The sequence below is a fragment of the Macaca mulatta genome, chromosome 10 (assembly GCF_049350105.2).
Source record: "Macaca mulatta isolate MMU2019108-1 chromosome 10, T2T-MMU8v2.0, whole genome shotgun sequence".
NCBI lineage: Eukaryota > Metazoa > Chordata > Mammalia > Primates > Cercopithecidae > Macaca > Macaca mulatta.
Genome location: NC_133415.1, coordinates 112,125,863 through 112,131,836, shown reverse-complemented (window position 1 = coordinate 112,131,836; position 5,974 = coordinate 112,125,863).

Sequence of the window (5,974 nt, the reverse complement as noted above, 5' to 3'; positions counted from 1 at the left end):
CCAAATCCCAAGGTTTTTTGAGGATTTTCCCACCATCTGGGCTCCGAAATTCCCATGGCCAGAAGCTTTCTTGTGAGCCAAAGTGTCCCACTGCAAATGTTACCAGTGTCCTCAGGGGATCCCTTCACAGCCCCTTCTTTCCCTGAGACATTTCAAATCTCTCCCATGGGGCCCCCACAATTATGTCCCATCTGTCTTCCCGCAATGACTGTCGATCAGAAGAGGAGCTTCCGCCCACCCCCATCCAAGCCTGGATCAAAAAGAGCTTGGGACTCCTCCAATCATGTTCTGTCACCCTTTGCTGTCATCATGGCTTTACTATTCTAATGGAGGGAAAGAAGCATTTTAGAGATCTGAGAAAAAGCCCTCTTCCCATCCTTCCATTGTCTTGGTTACTCACCTGTTAGCTATATAACAACACAGGAACTCAACATAAGACAGGAGATGAGGAAGCAGTTTTCTTCTGAAAGAGACCCCAAAAGGGTGCCTACATTTCTATGCTTTCTTTTCCTCACAGATTCTCTGCCCTTGGAAAAGCTGGGCTTGCATCATTAATTTATTCATTCAACAAACTTTCCCTGAACACAGACTTGGTTCTGGGCTCAATAAGAGCAAACATTTTGTGCCAAGCACTTGACGTGCATTGAATGCTCACAATGACTCCATGAGGAAGGTAACCTTGCTTTCTCCGGGTGGCAAAAGTATTAGAGCTCAGAGAGGCTTAGTTCCTCAAACAACACCTAGAAAACAACTGGTGAAAACCAGAGTTACAGAGCCTGGAGCCCGAGCTCTCACTCGCCGGCCTTCGAGGCTTCCGATAAAACACAAGTGCCAGTGTATGCACATCGATGCCACGCCGCTCCATGTGGTAAAAGAGCATTTTAGCAAATGTGCATTTTGTATCATTGCCATTTGACGTAGATCAAGGTAACATTGATGACATTGTATAGAACAGACAGGATTTGAATATAGCAAAGGAATACTTTCTGTGAGGGCTAAACATTTCCTTGTAATATTGAAACAAATAAACGATAGATGTGCTAGTCAGCTGTTACGAAGATATAACTCCAATTCTCCCCCTCTTTCTACATCCACGCCCTTTGTAATGTGATTTTATGGCTCCTGCTATCAAGAGGTAGAGTTTATTCCCATGCCCCTTGAAAATCTGGGCTGCTTTTTGACTTGCTTCAAATAATAGAACATACAGGAGCCAGGCCTCAGAAACCCAAGTCTCTGAACGTAACCCTTTTTCTCACCTGCTGGGTCCCTCATTCCCACCATGAGGGCAAGCCAGGCTACTCTGCAGATGAGTGACTACGTGGAGCAGAGCCAAGTCACCCCAGCCAAGGCCATGCCAGACCAGCCAGTCCTAGGTCAAGCTATCAGCTGACTGCAGATGCACCAGCTAGCCCAGTCGAGATCAGCCCAGCTCAGCCTGGATGAGCAGAAACACTCAGGTAATGCATAGATTTATGGGGGGTGGTGGGAGGGAAGTTATATTTTAAGCCACTAAATTTTGGGGCGATCTGCTGTAAAGCAATAGCTCACTGACACAAAGCTAACAAAACTTCAAGCATTTTGCTTTCTCTCTTGATTGATCATTTGAATTTAGGCAACACTTGGACCCACATAGAAAAGAACCATATGGCAGCCCAGAGCTGCTTTAGCCCCAGACGCTTCCTAACAGGAACAAAGCTATGGCTTAGGAGCCTTCCAAGCGTTCCTGTGTTTGAGGGCTAAAAGATATAGAATCCATTGGCTCTAAAATACAAAACAAAGCAAAGCAAGGCGAAAACAAAAACAACCTTGCAAAATAAAACTGATAAATGCCTCATTACACGCCTTCAAAACAAAACATTATGTCAACTAGTCAACTGTGACTCTATTAGTATGTAACCATATGAGTTGCGTACAATTTTGTGCTCACAAGCAAAATAAATAATCTCTTAATGAAATCAAAACATTTTAAAATCATAAGAAAATTCAAATTATTATGATCTTTGTCGGCTGGGCATGGTGGCTCACGCCTGTAATCCCAGCACTTTAGGAGGCCAAGATGGGTGGATCACTTGAGGTCAGGAGTTTGAGACCAGCCTGGCCAACATGGTGAAACTCCGTCTCTACTAAAATTACAAAAATTGGCCGGGTGTGATGGCACACACCTGTAATTCCAGCTACTCGTGGGGGCTGAGGCAGGAGAATTGCTTGAACCCGGGAGGCAGAGGTTGCAGTGAGCTGAAATCACGCCACTGCACTCCAACCTTGGCAACAGAGCAAGATTCAGTCTAAATGTCTAAATATATATAGATAAAATCTCTCTCTATATATATATAATCTATATAGACTAGTCTATATATACATGTCTCTCTCTCTCTCTCTCTCTATATATATATATATACATAAAATCTTTGTCACTTTTACTGAGCCCAATTCCACATAATTTTCCAAGGAAATATGGTAAACGTTTTGGAAAATCTTAGTCCTCCGATAATTACCTAGCATGGGATGCATCTGCATTTTCATGGCATCGACGTGCCATGGCCAGCAACTTCTGAAAATGACTGCGCCCAGGGCCTGCAAAAGTCTTAAAACAGCTCTGGAAAAGCATCTTCTACAGGCTCATCGCACCCGATTGCCGAGAAAATGAGAACTGCGAGTTCCCCTGAGGAGACAATTAGCACTGGTCTGAATCAAGAAACACCAGCATGCCTTTTGATGAACACATGTGGTGGCTCCTAGAGGCTACATCTCCAGACAGGAGAGCCTTGCCAGGTAGCAGGTGTCTACACTGCGCCGATCCAGCAGAAATCTGCTTCCCCTTGGGTCCCGTTGCACTCTGTCAGTCCCTGAGCTCATGGGCCGATATAGGTCTGTTTGTTTGCTTGCCTTTTCACTAGACTGTGAGTCCCTCAAGGCACGGACCATGTGGTGCTTATCTTCATGTCTTCCTTCACTCAACAAATGTTTATGGAGAGCAATCAAGTGCTAAGTACTTGTCTAAGTACTAAGATTATAGCAGCAAACACAACAGATATCAACTCTATCCTCCCAAGAGGGGTAGACAGAGGGGACAAGTTATTTTTTAAAGTGACAAAGTAAGTATGCACAAGATAAACTATTTACAAATTAACCACGAGGTCTCCAGCCTTGGGCCTTCCTCTCCCTTTGGCTTTGTTTTCTACTGCCTCACCCTCCTCACCACCCCAGAGGATCTCTACACACTGGGCCAGTTCTCCAGACCCTCCGGGAGGTAGAATTGGGGAAAGGAGCTGAGGACAAGAGGCTCTCCAGTAGGATTGTGCAAGACATGGTTATGAAGGTGTCAAGAGAGAGGTGGCAGCAGTTGCAGAGGTGAAGGAAGCAAGCAAGAGAGAAAACGGGAAAATTTTACAAAGCATGGATCATGCTCCCTTCGCAGCATGTGGGAGATTAAGTAGAGCCTTCAAGTTGCCTTTTGGTGCCTGGACTGTGCTTCTGTGTGGCTCTGCTCTGAGACTGGACAGTGGGCGATGGCCTGCCATGCCATCCTGTGATAAATGCTATCAAACACAGAGCCATGGAGAGGCTGGACCCAGACCAGGAGGGGACGGAATCTATGCTAGCCAGGGGATGTGGAGGTAGCAGGGGAGGAAAGAAGAGCATTCTAGGCAGAAAAACAGTCTAATTGAAGGTTACAAGGTGGATAGGAATTCCGACAGCTGCAAGGAGCCTTGTGTGGCTGGAGTTTCAGGAGCAGTCGGGTGCCATGAGCCTGTAGAGATGAGCAAGGGCCAGATTATGGAAGGCCTCATAGCCCTGTGAAGCAGTTACCCTCACTTCGACTTAAGTGCTTGGGAAACAGGAGATTCTTAAGAACTGGCTTTTTTTTTTTTTTTCTTTTAATGCTGACTTAATATTTACCAAGAGAAAAGGCTCACCCACCACAGTTCTAAACTCGAGTCATATCTAAAGCTGCCCAAACGACTAGGAAGTACCTCTGTTATTAAATCACTTTGGAGAATGTCCAATAGCAATTCCAATGCAGGCTGGTGTTTCCGTATCTGAAACTTATACCTATAAGTAGGGCTCCCTGATTCCAGGTCCCAAGGTTAATCAATTAATTACCAGGAAGAAGGTTCCCCTGGTTTTTGATCCTAGCAACCAAGTGAATGCATACTTAAGATATTTAAGGTTGAACTTTTGAACTCCAGATACTCTGACCTCAGGTATGACTGGGATATGGTTGTGATAATAATTTCTTGGGCATCCCTGTCATGATGTCACTCGCTCACTGGCCACTGGCTTGTTGTTGCATTGTGATTTGGAAGGAAGTCTCCTCTGACACTTTCAAAAACAGAATGCAATTTTCCCATTAAATCATCTCTTTCAGCCGGGCGCGGTGGCTCACGCCTGTAATCCCAGCACTTTGGGAGGCCAAGGCAGGCGGATCACTAGGTCAGGAGATTGAGACCATCCTGGCTGACACGGTGAAACTCTGTCTCTACTAAAAATACAAAAAATTAGCCAGGCGTAGTGGCAGGCTACTCGGGAGGCTGAGGCAGGAGAATGGCGTGAACCTGGGAGGCGGAGCTTGCAGTGAGCTGAGATCGTGCCACTGCACTCCAGCCTGGGCGACAGAGCGAGACTCCGTCTCAAAAAAAAAAAATCATCTCTTTCCCCTACTTACAACATTAGGCTGTTTGCTGGATCACAGGTCACAGAGAGAAATAAAAGAAGATGTCACCAGGTCTTCTCTAGTGAGAAACATGGATAATGTGAATGGTTGGAAAGAAGTATCTGAATAAGCCTGTTGAGATGCATTTTCATATTGGAGGCTGGAAACTGATGGAAACCATCCATGGCTTCTCTTGGAAGAAGCATTTAATCCACGTAATTCTAGACAGGCACAGTGTCCTAATCAAGGCTCTTGGGTTACCAGGTACCTGCCATGGGCCCTTGATGGGTTTTGCTGCTCATTATCCATTTTCCCTTCCTCTGGGAAAAGCATCCAAACTTCCCTTGGGTCCAAAAGCTGAGTATGAGAGCCTAGGCCACTCCTTACACGGTAACCTTCAAGCCCAATGATTAGCTCAGGATGGACACAGTACCCACGCTGGCCCAATCACAATGGAGCCAGCACTTGCATAGGAGTAACTGGGGACAAAGCTCTCTCCCTGCCCTTGGACTTTCTGTTCCATCCCCTGACCTCTGGGCTTGAGTTCAGTCACCAATTGCCAATGATTTAATCAATCAGGCCTAGGTAACAAAACTGCCATAAAGAAGCCTTAAGTAAGTTCAGGGAGCTTCGACATTGGCGAACACACGGATGTACTGGAGGCTGGAAACCTCCTCTCCCAGGACCTTATTCTCTGCCTGTTTTCCATGGGGCTCTTCCTGGGTCACACTCTTTATAGTAAAGCTGAAGTTGTATACACAGTAGTTCCCTGAGTTCTGGGGATTGTTCTGATGGGTTCTCAAACATGGGGGTATCGCTTAGCTTATGGAATCCCCAAATTTATAGTAGGCTGGGAAGAAATGTGGATCAGCTGGGAACCCCACTTGTGTGGCTGGTGTCTGAAGTAGGGAGAGTCTTACAGGATGGAGACCTTAGCTTGCTGGCTCTGATGCTAACTCCACGTAGATAAAGTCAGAATTGGGTTCAGTTGTTGGACACTCGGTTGGTGTTGTAGAATTGGATAGCTGGTGTGGGAAACAACATGTATTTGGTGTCAGGAAAAAAACCCACACCCTCGGTGGCAGACGTGGTGTCGGAGGAAAACAGTGTTACAGGCCAACTTGCGTGAGAAAGTAGTGAGAAGCAAGACCACATGTTCCTGTTTGCTCCTACTCACACTATGCAAGATGAAAAGGTACTCCAGACAGTAGTGATAGTGGTTATCTGGGGGTGGAGGTGAGGCAGGGTGGACAGGACAGGGAGGGGTCAAGGAGTCCCTACATAGAATGTTTTCATAGTTTCAATTTTTCAATCAAAGAG